The sequence below is a fragment of the Lissotriton vulgaris genome, chromosome 3_1 (assembly GCF_964263255.1).
Source record: "Lissotriton vulgaris chromosome 3_1, aLisVul1.2, whole genome shotgun sequence".
NCBI lineage: Eukaryota > Metazoa > Chordata > Amphibia > Caudata > Salamandridae > Lissotriton > Lissotriton vulgaris.
In genome coordinates, this window is record NC_141689.1 from 316061783 (window position 1) to 316078368 (window position 16586).

The following is a 16586-nucleotide window of genomic DNA, read 5'->3' on the forward strand; positions in this document are numbered from 1 at the left end:
AACATTAATTTACATTAATATTTATAATAAAGATATTTTATGTTTTAAAACATTTTTGATAATCTTTTTTACTTTTCCCTATACGTTATCATAAAAAGATCTTTGCCCCAATGAAAAGATACTTGCAGTAACTTTATACTCGTAAATTAGGCTTCACACCCTGAATTTAGGGGCTACCCCATCTAAGTCTATACTTTGAATACATTTATTACAAAGTGTAAGAGTACATTTGGGAGGAGTCCCCTATATATATCACTGTAACCAGAAAAGTCTGACATATGCAACGGTATGTTGCTTTTATCAATTGGCCATCCAGGTAACATTTTACAGATGAAAATATTGTCACCTACTTCTATATTTTTTTACTTTCATTGATTTATTATTTCTGTGATTGGTTTCATCTGGAAGTCTATGAGCAATCTACACAAATGACATATAGCTGAAATGTGTCTACTTTTCTGAAATATAGCTTCCTTGTTTCACCCAGGGTTTTCAAATGTGCTTCCACCACAAACCAGAAAAAAATCTAAAAGAGGAAAAATTGAGTATCAATTAGAACATGCAGTAAACATATTATTTTCACAACTCTCCATGTTCTTGAACACTGAGAGAGAGAGAGAACTCAGTTTATTTAGAACATAGTCTTTAAACTCCAAGATCTTATAAATACAAAAAAACTATTCAATACCAGTCAAGAACAAGAAGAAGCACATTAACATTTAAAATCACACAGTTACTTTCCGGACAGCTTTACTTAAAACATCTGTAATAAAACCGAATCTACCATCGCCCCTAGCAGCCTCATTGTTTTCCAGTTTTATAGACTCAGTTAAAAAGTTTAAAACCTCATAAAAACATAATAAAATAATGATAACTTTGGTCCTAAGATTAAAAAGTACTTTACCCACAACATTTTTCCCTGGCAGCAATAAATTAAAACCATTTGGTCTATAGTTCTCTTTGGTCTTAAGCGTTAATCTACTGAATGGGTGGGTTTGAAGATGAATGAATCACAGGCCTTTGCTTAAGTTTTTCCCTAGCAAAACAGTTTACACCTCTCATATAATTTCCTAGTGCAATTGCAATATCCAGATGTTTCATTTCTATCAGTAATACAATGGCTTGAGCTCGTGACCTTATTCCGTATTTTACAAATAGTGGCCGTAAAAACAGTTTTCTCACCTCTAGGACCATAAGGCAATCTAACAGTATGTGCAGTATTTCACACTTGGTCCCCAACCCGCATTTGCATAATCTGTCGGGATATAGCATTTATGCCTTTAGTTTCCCCTCCATTAGCTATGGGTTGGTGCCAATTCGTATTTTCAAGATTTTGCATCTAAGTCCGTGGTTAGGCAGAGTTTCTAGATACGGGTACCAGGCATCATTTCCCCACGCTTTTATCATACATTGGACCGAAATTTTCTTTCTCAAGTATTCTAGGTCCTGATACCTTGATTGCTCCATACCTTGGGCCCTAAGTAAACTCTTGGTAAAAGCTACGTCTAAGGGATTCTGGTTTGCTCTCATCTTTAGACTCCCAGTTTTCACCTTTATTTTCCTTCTCGCTTCCTTCGCCCATTTTAGGCTGCTATGCCGGATTTCTTGAACACTGGGAAGACAGTGATCTTAGCATTGCAAACTTTCTAAAACACATGCTTTCTTGCAGTGCACATTTTACCCAATTTCTTTTTTAAATAGCAACAATTCTGTGAAAGTTTGACTATTTCCTTGATTGGCTCCTGAAGAATCCATAAACCCTAGCTACCTTAAGAATGTGGGGACAGAGAACATACATTTTATCTGGGTACCTTCTGTGTAAAAGAAATATGAAGACTTAGGGGTTGATTCCGATCTGGGTCAGACAGCTCCCCGAGAGCTGTCCGTAGCCTTACCTTACGGCCGAATCGTACCAGGAGCGGGACTATCCAGGCAAGGAAGTACGATGCGGAAAAGTGCCAAATTCGCCACCGACATGTACGCTCCAAATCCATCCACCTTTTTCGTACGAGCCTGCCCCGTAAACACACAGTTTGCGTCGCATGGCACCATAAACACTGCAATTTCCGGCCGGACAAATACGATGCGTACTTCCTGCACGCCGGATGGGTAGCCACGTACAGCACGTCATAGCATCCGGTAAAGCTGCAAATCAGGTACGATTTGCGCAATAACATAATACACGGTTTCAATACAGAGCAACAAGCAGCGCATACGAGACGAACGCATCATGAATCCCACCGCGCAGGTCATACCAGTCCTGTACATCTATGACCGGATCGAGAACATACGTGGACGGTGCAGATGGTAAGTCGGACACCCACCTTACAAACAAACAACACGTACCCGCCAAATGTCACACACACCCAGGGGGTCCAGACCCTGTTCACTAGCAACAGGCCTCCATATTTTATTTATTTTATTTTATTTATGCATTTTGTAGAGCGCACAACTACCCAAGGGTGTCTCAGCGCTAAGGACTGACGGCAAGATAGGTAATTACAATGGATTATTGATTAAAAAGCCAAGTCTTTATCTGTTTCCTAAAGGTGAGCACTGTAGGGCTAGTCTTGTTGTGGGGGGAAGCCTGTTCCAGAATTTGGTAGTGGCACAGAGAAAAGATCTGTCGCCCCAGGACACTTTCTTTGTGCGGGGAACAATCAGGAGATTGGCAGTGGAGGATCGTAATTGTCTGGGAGGATTGTAGCGGCGAAGGGATTGTTTAAGGAAATCAGGTCCGTTGGAATGAATGGCTGATCCATAGGGAACCCATGGCCACCACTACTGCCACACCTACACATATGTGTCATGTTGCCCACCACTACTGCCACCACTACCCATATGTGTCATGTTGCCTATCACTACAGCCACCCCCACCCATAGGGGCATGTTGCCTAGCACTACAGCCACCCCCACCCATATGTGTCATGTTGCCCACTACTACTGCCACCCTCACCCGTAGGGGCATGTTACCCACCCCCACTGCCACCCCTACCCATATGTGTCATGTTGCCCACCGCTACTGCCACCCCCACCCATAGGGTCATGTTGCATATCACTACAGCCACCCCCACCCATATGTGTCATCTTGCCCACTACTACTGCCACCCCCACCCATAGGGGCATGTTATGCACCCCCACTGCCACCCCTACCCATATGTGTCATGTTGCCTATCACTACAGCCACCCCCACCCATATGTGTCATGTTGCCCACCACCACTGCCAACCCCACGCATAGGGGCATGCTGCCTATCACTACAGCCACCCCCACCCATAGTGGTGGGCATGTTGCCCACCACTACAATCACCCCTACCCATAGGTTCATTTTGCCTATTTCTGCAGCCACCCCCACCCATAGGGGCATGTTGCCTATCACTACAGCCACCCCCACCCATAGGGGCATGTTGCCTATCACTACTGCCACCCCACCCAAATGTGTTATGTTGCCTATCACTACAGCCACCCCTATCCATATGTGTCATGTTGCCCACCACTACTGCCACCCCCACCCATAGGGGCATGTTGCCCGCCACCACTGCCACCCCTACCTATATGTGTCATGTTGCCTATCACTACAGCCACCCCCACCCATAGGGGTCTGTATGTCTAACAATATTGGCACTCCCACCCATAGGGTTCTGTGTGTCTAACAATATTGGCACCCCACCCATAGGATGGGTGATGCGCCACACATCCATCATACATCAACCTCAGGTATGTCAGCCAAGTACATTCCCCATAACATCATGACAACAGTGTGTAGTGTTTGACAAATACCCCCAACAGTAAATATGAGTTAGAACACACAATGTAACTACCATCACATATGTGACCAACACCAGAGTGTGGGCTACACAAGTCAAGCTTCACAATAGCACTGTGCCAATGTGCTCAAAACCCCCATTACTGTGTAGATCCTATGTAAAATGTGTGGGCACAAACTTCAGCAAAAGTAGGGCATTGTGGCAAAGGGTGTAAATCCCCAATCAACACAGTGACCTAAAGGTAAGTGTCATCATTGAAATAGCTTCAAATGCCGAACAGCATGTATGAGTCCTGGTCGCACAACATTTTGTGGCAAAGTAGTGGTTGTGTCACATACCCACAGAGTTGTGGTGAGGCAAACAGTGCTGCAAAACACAACATACACTCGGCCATGTGCAGACAAGCCACACCCATGGGGCCTGACATTGCATACAGTGTACAATGACACAAAAGCAGAAGTGGCCATCATAATGCATACACACATCTCAAAACTAGACACACAAGGCCATACATCCTGTGTAGACTGTAGGTGTCAGTCCACAAAATCCAATTTCATGGGAGCAATGGGACGGAACAACCAGGAACCATGTGCAGAATGATGAGATATGACTCATAGGGACAGCAGGGAAGATAAACTAAACAACATCCAGACAATTGCCCACAACAGCGATTCCAATGCACTGGTGCAGATGCACAAACACCAACAGGCAACCTCACACTGCACATCTCACACAGCATGTATGTGTGTGTGCCTCAGTATCCCCAGGCAACTACACAACACATGAGGGTGGCTGAACCCCAATGACACAGATGTGGACACAGTGCCACACAAAAGTAAGCCATCAATTGTGCACCCCTTAGTGGGCAATCAGGCATCGTAATATGGTAGGGATACCAACAGACACATGTGACACAAGCTGGAATGAACAATAACTGAAACAGCATGAGACAGACCCACAACAGCACTACCCCCAGGGACCATACATTGAGGTGACACTAGCCTGCATGAAAGGTCCACTGTGATGTCAAAAGGAGATGTAGTGTAAACTGGGAAACAGAGACCGGTGTCCAGTGACACAAACGTACATCACACCTACACAAACACCAATCACTCAGCATGGCGCGCCAACTTGGGACAAAATGGAGGTAGGGGCCCAGACATGCAACAATTCACATCTGTCCACCCTCAACACCACACATACTGAACTGCGCTGATGTGCATCACTGAAGCCCACATGGACCGATAACATTGCACTGGCACCCGTGATAAACACAGTGATGTTGTGAGGATCTAAGGTGCACAGACTCATCACACAAGGACAGTCTACTAACACTGTGAATGACAGACACACTGCCCAGTATGCGGTACATGGCCATGACGTCAGACCTCCATTGACCTTAGGAATCCCTGACACAGTCCCAGGACAATGCAGAAGCCAAGGAGAACCACAAGGCACACATGCAGAAACCTGCCAACATTACACCTCTGAACCTGACAGGTGGGAGCAGACCCCCACACACACACACATGTCTGTATCACTGAAAGGTACCACCTATGGACATCTGCATGATATTGTGAACAAACAAGTGCTCAGGGGAGCCCTGACTGTGTAACATCTGCGTCTGACCACAACATCACCACTCAGAACTGTCAAATCCTAATGATGACACACACATGAACAGTAGTGTGTCGTGCACCCACATATCTGGGAGGCCCAGACAAAGATGTGTGATGAACACAGGACAACTCAGCAAGCATCACCAACAGCAACATATTAAGGGAACATAGCCTGTGTAGAAAAAGGGTTGGGAAGGAACACACACAGACATGCCCACACAACACACACCATGGGCACAGGCAATGTCACTGAACAACACACTAACTATATGGGACTCAACTCCTGTGGAAGCACATCTGTGCCAAACACAGTTCCAGCAGGTCACAGTCATGTCAGCACAACACTGGTACAGTCACCCATCATGTACCACCCAATGTGGGCACTGGTCGCATCCGCCTGGGTACGGTAGTGTCCCTTAAGTCATCTGCACATTCACAATACATATGTCTAGCAAGTTGCACAGAGGACACAGTTGACTCCTACACCAATGATGCCCACACCTGCATGTCCAATGGAACGGGGCCCACAGTTAGTGAAAGATACAAATTGGACAATGGGAAACACATCATATGTGCATGGGTGCAAGCCACAGATGTGGCCATGCAAATGAAATGTTAACATCCCTGTTCTAAATAAGTTAATCATGACACACCCAGTTAGCTGAAAAGGATGACATGGATACCCACCTGAACAGAATACACATCTCAAGGACCACATGGAGTACATCACATCAACACCTCAGTACTGACATTGAAAATCCTGCATCATCACAGCAAGGTCATGGTAAACATCATCAACATAATGTACAGCTAATTCAAATGCACAAGGATAACAAAAAATGCTTTATTCAGCAAAATCAAAAATGAAAGGGAAAGTCCAAAAAAAGAAAAAGGCCAATGTCCTGTCAAAATCCAAAGTCCAAATAGGGTGTGAGTGACACCTGTCACCCGTTGCTTGCCTGCACTGCTAAGGACTGGGGAAATCCACTCTGAGGGGCATAAATGGGGGCAGGCCAGGCACTGCAGGGACAGGATCGGGGCTCATCAGAAGGAGGCTATGAAGGGGTGGTGGTTGCAGGAGAGTCACTGGCAACTGCATTGGAGGTGTCTGACATGGTGTGTGCCGTCACAACTGTGGGGCACAAGTCTGATGCGGTGAGTGCCGGAACCACTACAGTGAGCAGGTCAGGTGTAGTGGACAGGGTCCCCACTGCAGTGCCCATGTAAGACTGGGTGGTTGTGGACTCCACTGCAGTGCCTAACTCCATGGGGGCAGAATGGGGTCCAGGTGAGGTTTGCAGGACAGAGGGGGAGGGACGCTCCCCACAACAGTTTCACAGACAGGCTGACCGGGGTGGTGTCAGTGGAAGAGCAAGTGGTAGGGGGGGGGCCCTGAGCATTTTGGGGATGCAGGGTGTGGGAGGGGAACCTGATGAGAGCTGACTTGTGGGATGGGGGAAGGAGACTGTGCAGTGGAGCGGTGAGGTAGGGGTGGGGTCTTGCTCTTCCAGGTACGGGGTGACTTTCGGGTGGGGGCCTCAGTCTGCCTGCGCCTGGGAGAGGATGTCTGGGTGTGAGGGGCACTCCCCTCTGTGTGTGGGGACTTCCTCTTCCCCCTGTGCCCTGGATCTGCTGGATCGGTGGGGAAGGGGCCAAGGTCACACAGGACGAGCTTCTTTGGAGATGGGGTTGCAGGTGAGGCAAGGGAACGGCTCTTGGAGGGAGAGGGATCGGAGGACTGCGAAGTGGTTGTGGATGCCTATGTGTGTGTTTGCAAACCATCCCCTGTGAGTCTGGTATCAGTCCCCTGACTTTGCTTGCGTGTACGTCTTGACCTTGGTTTGGGTGATTGTGTGCTGTGTGTGTGTGTGTGTTTGGGTGACTGTGCCGGTGTGTGTGTGTTGGGGACAGGTATGGTGCTAGGACTTGTTGATGGGGCAGAGGCAGAAGGGGTGAGGGACTGTTAGAGGAGGGATACTGCTGCCGTCATGGAGGAGGCCATGGACTGATTGGTCCTCTGTAGGCAGGCATGCTCGATGAGATGCCCTCCATGAACGACACCAGTTGTCTCAACAGACTGGTGTGTGCACGGAGAACACTCAGCATTGATGTCTGCCCTACATGGATCTGTTTAAGCAAGTCCACAGACTCCACACTCAGGGCAGCAGGGGACACAGGGGCAGGGCGTGCGGTGCCTGGCATGAAAGAGACATGCTCCAGAACACGGGAGCTGCCACAGACATCTGGGATGGGAGCCAAGGGGGAGGGTGGTGGTGGTGGCGGTGGAGGGAACAGCCTCACTATCTGTGGTTTGCTGGCTGCTGACATCCGCCCCCACAAGCGAGTCATCCTCTGAGCTGCTGTGGTCCTCATCTGAGGTGGATGGTGCTGATGACTGCTCGGTGTGGCTCCCCTCACCCTCCGTGCCACTGGATCCCTCCAACTCCTCGGATGCGGGCCGAGGCAGGCTCAGCGGCTCCTCCAGTTCTGTGGCACTGTCTCCTCCTGTGCTCGATGATGTATCTGCTTATGAGTTGGAAAACAAGGCCCGCATTAGTCGCCTGCACTGACTGCACACAACACAGTGATTACAACACATTACAGGGGATGCACTGGCATCGTCAGCTGATAATTGTGCAAACTGCCCACATAGGGCAATAGCCAGTCTGAGTATCAACCATGGCACCCGTATCCCTCCTGGACATGTACCCATATGTCTGTTGCATCTTGGCTGATAATACCCCAAAGTGCACACATGCACCACCTACACAGTTGTTGGACATGCAAGTGACCATGCAGAAGTTTGTTACTATACACACACATCACATCACATGCCACTCACTCAGTACAGGTGTCAGGATGAATGGATAGCCAGAGTCAAATTTCACAATCTTGTGATGCCTAGCAGCACAACACACAATGATGTCCCCATGTCCTGATTGTCAATGACACAATGGGGTGCATGGAGCACCTTAGACACCAATGCAGGATCCCTCCTAGCAAGTAAATGCCCTGGCACAGGCATGCATGGTAAGTCAGTCTTCACTGCCACATGTCATAGGGGCAGGGTATCCAGACAACATTATTCTGCACTGTGTCATCGTTCATGCCCATAGCAAACTCTGTAGCTGACAAGTGCACCTGCCCGTCCCCTGCCAAAAACTGTTTCTTGACTATGATAAACCGACATCACTAAAATCTGACATATGAGAGACTGCAAACACAACTACCTGAACATGAGCACCTCACAGTCTGCTGCGAATGAAAAACAGTTGCCTGAAAATCACTGTTGCATTCAGTATTTTGGGCAGTCAAGTGAGCACACCCCTATATGGTGCACAGGTATCGTCCCCATAGTCACACCTCAGATGTCCTGCTGACACTAATATCATCCACACACCAGTTGTCACAAAAAGGAAGCAACACCACAATGACATCGAGTCAGACACCTGATGGCACATTTCACTAAGCACAATCAGTAGGTTGATACACGGGAGTGTGAGTAAAGAGTCTCCCAATGCCGTGTAGTGGGCATGACTGCCCAGGTAAACCTGAAACAGTGTATAGGCCTGGACAGTAGGCAGGTGTCTGGGCAAGTGTGACACAATTGAAATGCATACTCCTGAGGCCACTACATGGACTCACCTGCTGCATGGGTGTGTTTTGAAAACCCCAGACACATCCGGTGAGCCACACCAGCAATTGGAACACATTTGAGAGGCACACACAGAACACATGTCAGAGACCAGGCATTGTACAAATAGACCCACCCACGAAGCACACATCTGAGTCCCAGTAACATATGCTGTACAGGACCTTAAGCATGGCTGACTGCAGGGACACAGTGCCCAAGTAAAGAAAATCACAGACTGTAGGGGCCACAACTGTGGATCAGATGAGGAGTGTAACTTACACGATTGAGGGACATGAGTCCAGGATTACAAGACCAACGTAATGTGGAAGCATGACCAGGCCAAAAGACTGCAAATAGCATGTTAGACATAGTTCACAGATTGGGCATGGACTTACCCCCTCCTTGCTGCTGTCTGGCCTTCAATTGCCCATCCAGGTCCGGGAAGACCACTGCCAGAATCCTGAGCATGTGGAGGGTCAGGGTCCGGTGCCCGCCCCAACAGCGAAGAGGCGACAGCTTCAGCTGGACCCTTGTGATCCTCCGGGTCCAGCCACGTAGGTCCTGCCACCTCTTCTGGCAGTTGCGAATCCAGCGCTTATAGACCCTATAGACCCCTACTGATCTTACTACCCGGGCGAAGGTCAGCCAGATCTCCTGCTTCTGGTGGGCATCAACCTGTGAGGATGACAACGTGAAGAGGACATTACCACACATGCCACATAATTCTGCTGTATACAGTTGAAAATACATGTAGTCATCACACATCTAAAAGAGGCACACAGGTATTGCACCCATAGAAATGTGCATTTGTGCTGGTCTGACATAGTAACATTGCCTGGGAATTAAAGGCTAGCACTTTGCAGCAGGACACCTGTTCATCACATGTACCCACATAATTTGGGTGCTGAAAGTGCACACTTCTATTACTGCTAGTCAGACCATGTGCACAATTGGAAGGCAGTGGACTCCACACTCACCTGCTCCCCTGGTTTCCCATACAGCTTGCAGTACTGTGTGAGGACCCCGTCCAGCAGGGCCTGGTTCTCCTCCTCTGTGAATGCTGGGGCCCTCTCCAGAGTACATGCCATTGCAGGATCCAGAGGATGCATAGACAGCAGCAGTGGTATCAGAGTTGTGGTCCTGTAGCATGTAGTGCAGGCAAGTGAGCTCCCTGGGGGCTTGCCAGCCTTAAATCAGTGCTGCAGAGGCATTACTCCTTACTGATAGGTCCAACACGTTTGCATCCAATAATCTGTCCAATCCATGGAAATGTAGAACTCGTACACGTCTTCCGCATCGTTCAAAATTTCACCTTCATGACACCCTAGGATTGCAACATTGTTGTAGGCATCCAACTGAATTCCCAGCGCACGACTCGTACGAATTTTGAATTCACATCCGTCTCCATAACAGCCCATTGCCAATGAGTGCGCGCAGCTCGGTAAACTGACTATACGATGCGTATTTTTTAAAAGCACACACATCCGTCTCAATACGAATCAATGGGCTATGCGTGCGTACGTCTCAGTCCACGCCTGTACAACGCGTCTGCTTACGAGTCACCCACGCCAGTTCAGATTGCAGTCAATGGCCAAGCCGTACGCACGTCCAGAACTGCACGGCGTATCTCTGTAGAAGTCACCCGCGTCGGGTCACATTGCATTCGCATCGTACATGCATGAACCGAGCCGTGCGCACACATAGCCCATTGTCTTCAATGTGAACCGACGCGGGTGACTGTAATGCATACGCGTCGTGCAGTCAATGGACAAGGCGTGTGCACTACTCGGTACATGCATGTACGGCACGTCTGCATACAAGTCACCCGCATCGGTTCACATTGGTGTAACTTGCAGACGGATTCCACACAGATTTCATTGCCAGGGACACAGCTTCAACACCACAGCATGTCACACACTACATCCCATGGCATGTAAGGCTGCATCACCTGTGTGTATGGGGGGGCTACATGTGTTTTCTTGTGTGGCACTTTGGTGCAGCCACTCACAGGCTGGGCATGGGTTCATGGGGACAGAATCCTTTTAGTGTTGTGCACCTCACCATTGTAATGTGCAAATTTTCACTTATGGGCATACGTCATGGACACACTAGCAGTTTGGAGATGTGTATGACCTGTCACATACATCCTGAGTCCAGGGTGGCATGGTATGCCACCCTGCGAGACCCATAGCCACAATCATGATGTATACCCCAGTTCCTTGTGCATGTTGTGTCTCTGATGTCTGTGGTTCCCTGTGCCTAATGGGAGACAGTCTCCACCATGTGCTTTGTGCATCAACATTGCTGGTGTGTATGTGTCTCAGAGTCACCCATGTATGGCCTGCAGAGACCACAGGGGCCACTACCTGTGGGACTCATGATTAGTCATGGGGTGTACATGATACATCATGTCATTCCAGTGCACATGTGTCAATACAGGAACCATGGCTATCTCCCTGACATGGAGTTGTGATGCCTGTGAAACATCAGTCCTCACTTGTCACTGTGGTGTGTGTTTTGTAAGTGGAAGCAGTACATAGGTACTGTGCCACAACCAATGATTTGGCATTGCACTCCATGGGACTTCTGTACACATGTCTCATATGTGAGATGATGTGCATGAAGGTGACATATGTGTCCATACCCAACAGGACACACCTCAGTTCATTGCGTATTGCTATGATGTATCATGTGATTTTTTGCAAGGTCACTGACACATGGGTGGAGAAATTTAAAATCTAACTTTGTCCTTCTCTGTACTGCAGGGCACCAGCTGTCCATAGACCGTTCCCAGACCTTGAAAGCATGTTGGAAGGCGACTCCATCCGACGGTACCGCTTCAATCGGTGCCACTGATTGAGGATTTGGCGGAGCAGTTGGCGCCACATCTGCTACCTGGCCGGACATACCCCACAACACTGATGGTGAAGGTGATGGCAGCCCTGTACTTCTTTGCCACAGGTACCTTCCAGTACACTGTGGCTACTGCTGGTGGGATGTCACAAACTATGTTCAGCTGTGTGTTTCGTGATGTCTTGGAGGGGATGTTGCATTTCCTTGACTTGTACATCAGGTTTCCTAGCCCTGGTGAACTCAGTGACATAAAGGATGCTTTTTATAGAATGAGGAGGATGCCAAACGTCATTGGATCAGTTGATGGTACACATGTGGCACTGATACCACCTGTGTGTGTACGTTTCCCTGGTTCTGCGCATGATGGCTACGTCATGAGGACGAGTCGCATAGCGTCGATGATGTCACAGATGCCAAACCAGCGTGCATGGCTTGTTGGTGTGTACTGTTTACCATTGTGTGTGTTTGGCAATGTTATATCACACCCTCTCACAAGACTCAACTAATGTACTATTCTTTGTATGTAAGTGACTCTGGATACCCCAACATGCCGTGGCTGCTGACACCCCTCAGGAACCCTGTGACAGCAGCCGCGATGCGCTACAATGAGGCACACGGTTGAACAAGGAGCGTGATTAAGCGGACGTTTGGTCTCCTGAAAAGCTGCTTCTGCTGCCTGGACAAGACCGAAGGGGCCCTCCCATATGAGCCTACAAAGGTGTGCAAGATCATCATAGTATGCTGCATGCTACACAACATGGCAGTGCGGAAGAAGGTGCCTCTCATACAGGATGACGATGACCAACTTCCCCCACCTGTGGAGAATCCTGGCCTGGGCCAAGAGGCCAGTGATGATGATGATGAGGGTGACATCTGCACACAGCTCATCCACAACTTCTTCAGCAGAATCTGAGTTCCCAGGGTTGTTATGTCAATGTCTTGAGTTAGCCTGAGATGTGTGGGTGCTGCTCAGTTGCTGTTTGAGTTTGTCCGTGTGGTACTTGACTGGATGCTTGCAGTGATGCGTCCTGTCAGATGGTCTGTAGCCCACAATAGTGTTGACATGCTAACTTGTTACTGTGTAGGTTTCTTGTGACTTTTTTTGTGCATGTTTATTGCATTTCCGTCCTGTTCTGGTGTGCTTCTGACTGTGTCTTATGTCTGTCCTTCCCAAGGTACTTTGCCTGTTGCTTAGTCAACTCTGACACCCAACAACCAGAATCCAATGCCAGGGTGGAACTTCTGGTATCCCATCATGTGATGTACCACACACCCCTGAAGCTCAATTTGACGACCCTTGTTGACCGTGTGCCTACTGTCAGGTGGAATTACCTTGCTACTGTTGTATAATAAACTTGTTGGTGATGTGTGATGAACCTGTGCTTCACTTAGTTATGTGCGTTGTCTGTCTTCACACATCTGGCTGACATTTGGATACCTCACCTGTGGGCTTGTTAGCACTGACTGTGGGTAGGTGGGGTGTCTGTGCATTCCACTGTATTTCTGGCAAACATCTTTATAGGCAATGTGTCACATGTCCATTGTGAGTATATCATCAGCTCCATGACACATACCAGGTTGGAATCACAACATAGGCAAGTATAGTGTAACGGTGAGCTTATTTACATACATGTGTGGAGATAGTGCACAGGATTGTGGGTGCTGTACATAAGGTTTTGAATCCCAAGTTCACAGATGAGTTAGAAGTCTTAGGAGATGAAATGTCCAGAGTGAAGTCCACATTCATCTCCTACATTGGAAAAACATTGACCCTCCATGTCATGTTGGGGAGTTGTGTCATGTGCAACAAGGTGAACGCTTTGCACGCAAAGGCCAATATCCAAAACAGGTTCTGGGTTCCTGGGGGATGTGCAGGGACATCTGTGGCTCACTTGTCCTTCTTCAGACAACCCCTCTTCTTCTTCTGGGGGGATCCTCAAGTGCAGGCGTTGGCGGTGCATCAGTCTCTCTACCAGATTCATCCTCCCTCCCTGTGGCATTTGCAGATGTTGCAGCAACAGATGTTGTGGGCACACAGGGAGGTGTGGACATATTTCTGCTGATCTGGCGGAGACAAGTCAATATGTTGCTATGCACCGCAGTAAGTTTGTCCCACTTGGCCTCCATGCATGCATGGTGGCCAGCCTGCTCCTGTTGCATGTCCTTGAGGATCCCCACTACCTGGCCAAAACCTCCTGTGCTATCCTGGTACGCATCTATGATACATATCAGTTTGGGGTCATCATGTAGTCCAGGCCCCTCTGCAAGCTGTGACCTCTGCCTAACACACCTCCCACCACCCCTAGCCACACGGGTAGGACCTGCGGTGCCACACACAGGTGACCCTGGAACACCTTGGGTGTTGCTACGGGTGTTATTGTCCGTAGCTTCCTGGGTTGCCGGTGGCCCTGTGCTGTTTGGATTGTGTGTCCTAGGTCTGTCTGTGTTGGCGGGGGTGCTCGGTCTGCTGCCAGATGTTGTTAGCGTGGGTACAGGGGGTGCAAATGTTTCTGCTGCAGGGGCTGCATGATGACTCACACTGGAGGTGCCAGGTTGTTGTTAGTCGTCCGAAGAGGACAGAGCCAGATCCACACCAGAGAGCTCATCCTCCACCAAAGTCTGGGATAGGGACTCCTCCTCACTTGCTGCTGTGTCCCCAGGACCACCTGTGTTTGGAAGAGAAAGACATTGTCAGTTATGTTACTACAGGCATTAATGGTTCACATATGTATTTTGTAATGGGGAAGGAGGAAGGAGGAAGAGGTACAGATCCATTCAGCTTGCAATGGTAGTACTAACAATGAAGGAGGGAACAATGGATCACTCGTCCTGTACAACCGGGGTTTTTACGTATTTTTATCCCTTACTAAATACCCTCATTGTACTGTAGCAGCATTTTCATTGGGTCACCATTTTTGCAAAAATGCTGTGCCTCCACCTGGAGATAGACTGTCTGCTGATTGGCTTTTGTTTACTTTGCCTTTGCTATCAGTGCATGTTTTCACTGCCCCCTTAACAGTGATGTGTGTGTATTGCGACACAATATTGAGTTAATTGGTTATGTACAAACCAGGCTCTAGTATGTCTGGTAGGCCATGGACGCTCTCTGGTGGTAGCATGTCCCGCACCTTCTCCTCCCAGGACCTGAAGTATACTGGTTTTGCAGGAAGACCACTGCCGGTGCGATAGGCCAACTCGTAGTCCTTGCGGATGAGGTTCTTGACCCTCCTGCGCACATCATACCACTTATTCTGGATGTCGGTCTTTGTGCGCAACATTGGTGCCTGTGCGTTCACCTTGTCCACAATCCTCGCCCACATCTTGGTTTTCTGTGACATGGGGGTCCTTTGTACCAATGTACCAAACAAATGTGGCTCCTCTCTTAAGATTTCATCTACCAATACTTCTAACTCACTGTCTGTGAACTGTGGATTCTTCTTAGGGGGCATGTTGATGGGCGTGGTGGGGAGTGATGTGTGGGTATGGGTGCGAGTGAGGGTGGGTGGGTTTGAGTAATGCCTGTTTTGCTAGGTGTATGTGGAAGTGCTTTTAGAGGGGTGTTGATGGTGTGAAGTTTGTTTGATGGGTGCGTTGTGTGTGTGTCTGTGTTTGCTGTCTGTAGTTGTTCTTTGCTGGCTGGTCTGTTGTATTTGCAAAGGATCATGGTAGTGATGTTTTGACTTTTTATAGGTGGAGTTGTGGGTGTGTTTTTTGTTGTTGCTATTTATTGACTTTGTCAATGCTTGATTGGTCCTTTTTTGGTGTTATTTCCTTGATGTTTTGTGGGCATGTAGGAGACGTTCTTCGGACCGAGTCGGGTGCTCATGTTGGCTCGTGCGGGCTGCTCTGTGTCTTTCACGCCGGCTTAGTTCAGAGTTGCATGCAAGTCAGTAGCAAGGGGCTCTCTCGCTTCAGGTACCTGATTTCTGTGCGTGTTGGTCATGCAGCTTGTGCTCCGTGCCAGTCGGTCTGGTTTCAAACACATTGCATCGTACTGGGCGTGTCAGACGTCGGGGATACGTATCGGTCAGGTTCTTTCCAGGTTTGTGTTGGTCGGTGCGGCTCGTGTCTGGTTTCCGGCCAGATTGCTGGTTTCTGTACGACTCGTCGTATGGCTTGTTTTCCGGACGGGTCGGTTGTAGATCACTGGCTTTACATCGTACTGCGCGGGCCGTACGGTGCCTGTAGGTGTCGTTGGACTCCGTTTCCTGTCCGAGTCGGTCGGGCCAATTTCCAACCGAAATCGAAATCGACCGCTAAGGCGCAAACTGCGCCTAACATCAAATAAAGGGGTCAGTATTAGGAGATGAGAAGCCTCAGCACTAATCTTAAGGTAATTAATGGTTGTTAGACTTGTCAGCCTTAGGGTGGTATTCCCTAAACCTTTTTGCCTTCCTCCTCCACTTTTTCTGACCTCGTTGTTACTGGTATTAGGACTCTGAGCACTTTACCACTACGAACCAGTGATAAAGTATATGTGCTCTCTCCTCTAAACATGATAATATTGGCCTATCCCCAATGGACGTATTTAATTTACTTATAAGTCCCTAGTTAAGTGGTAAGTGTAATTTTCAAAGGAATAGGTATAACTGGTTAGAGTTTGGTGTCTCTGGAATCCAAATTTATAATCCCAACGTACGGTAAAGTCAGATTTTAAATTACAGTTTGAGAATGCAATTTTTAGAAAGTTGCCATTTTCTGCATTAGCCATTTG

General features: G+C 48.3%; 1 pseudogene; it reads right to left on the reverse strand.

The window, feature by feature from the left end:
* Positions 1 to 13774: 13774 nt before the first annotated feature.
* Positions 13775 to 15150, reverse strand: LOC147726381 (uncharacterized; annotated as a pseudogene).
* Between the last annotated feature and the right edge of the window lie 1436 nt (positions 15151 to 16586).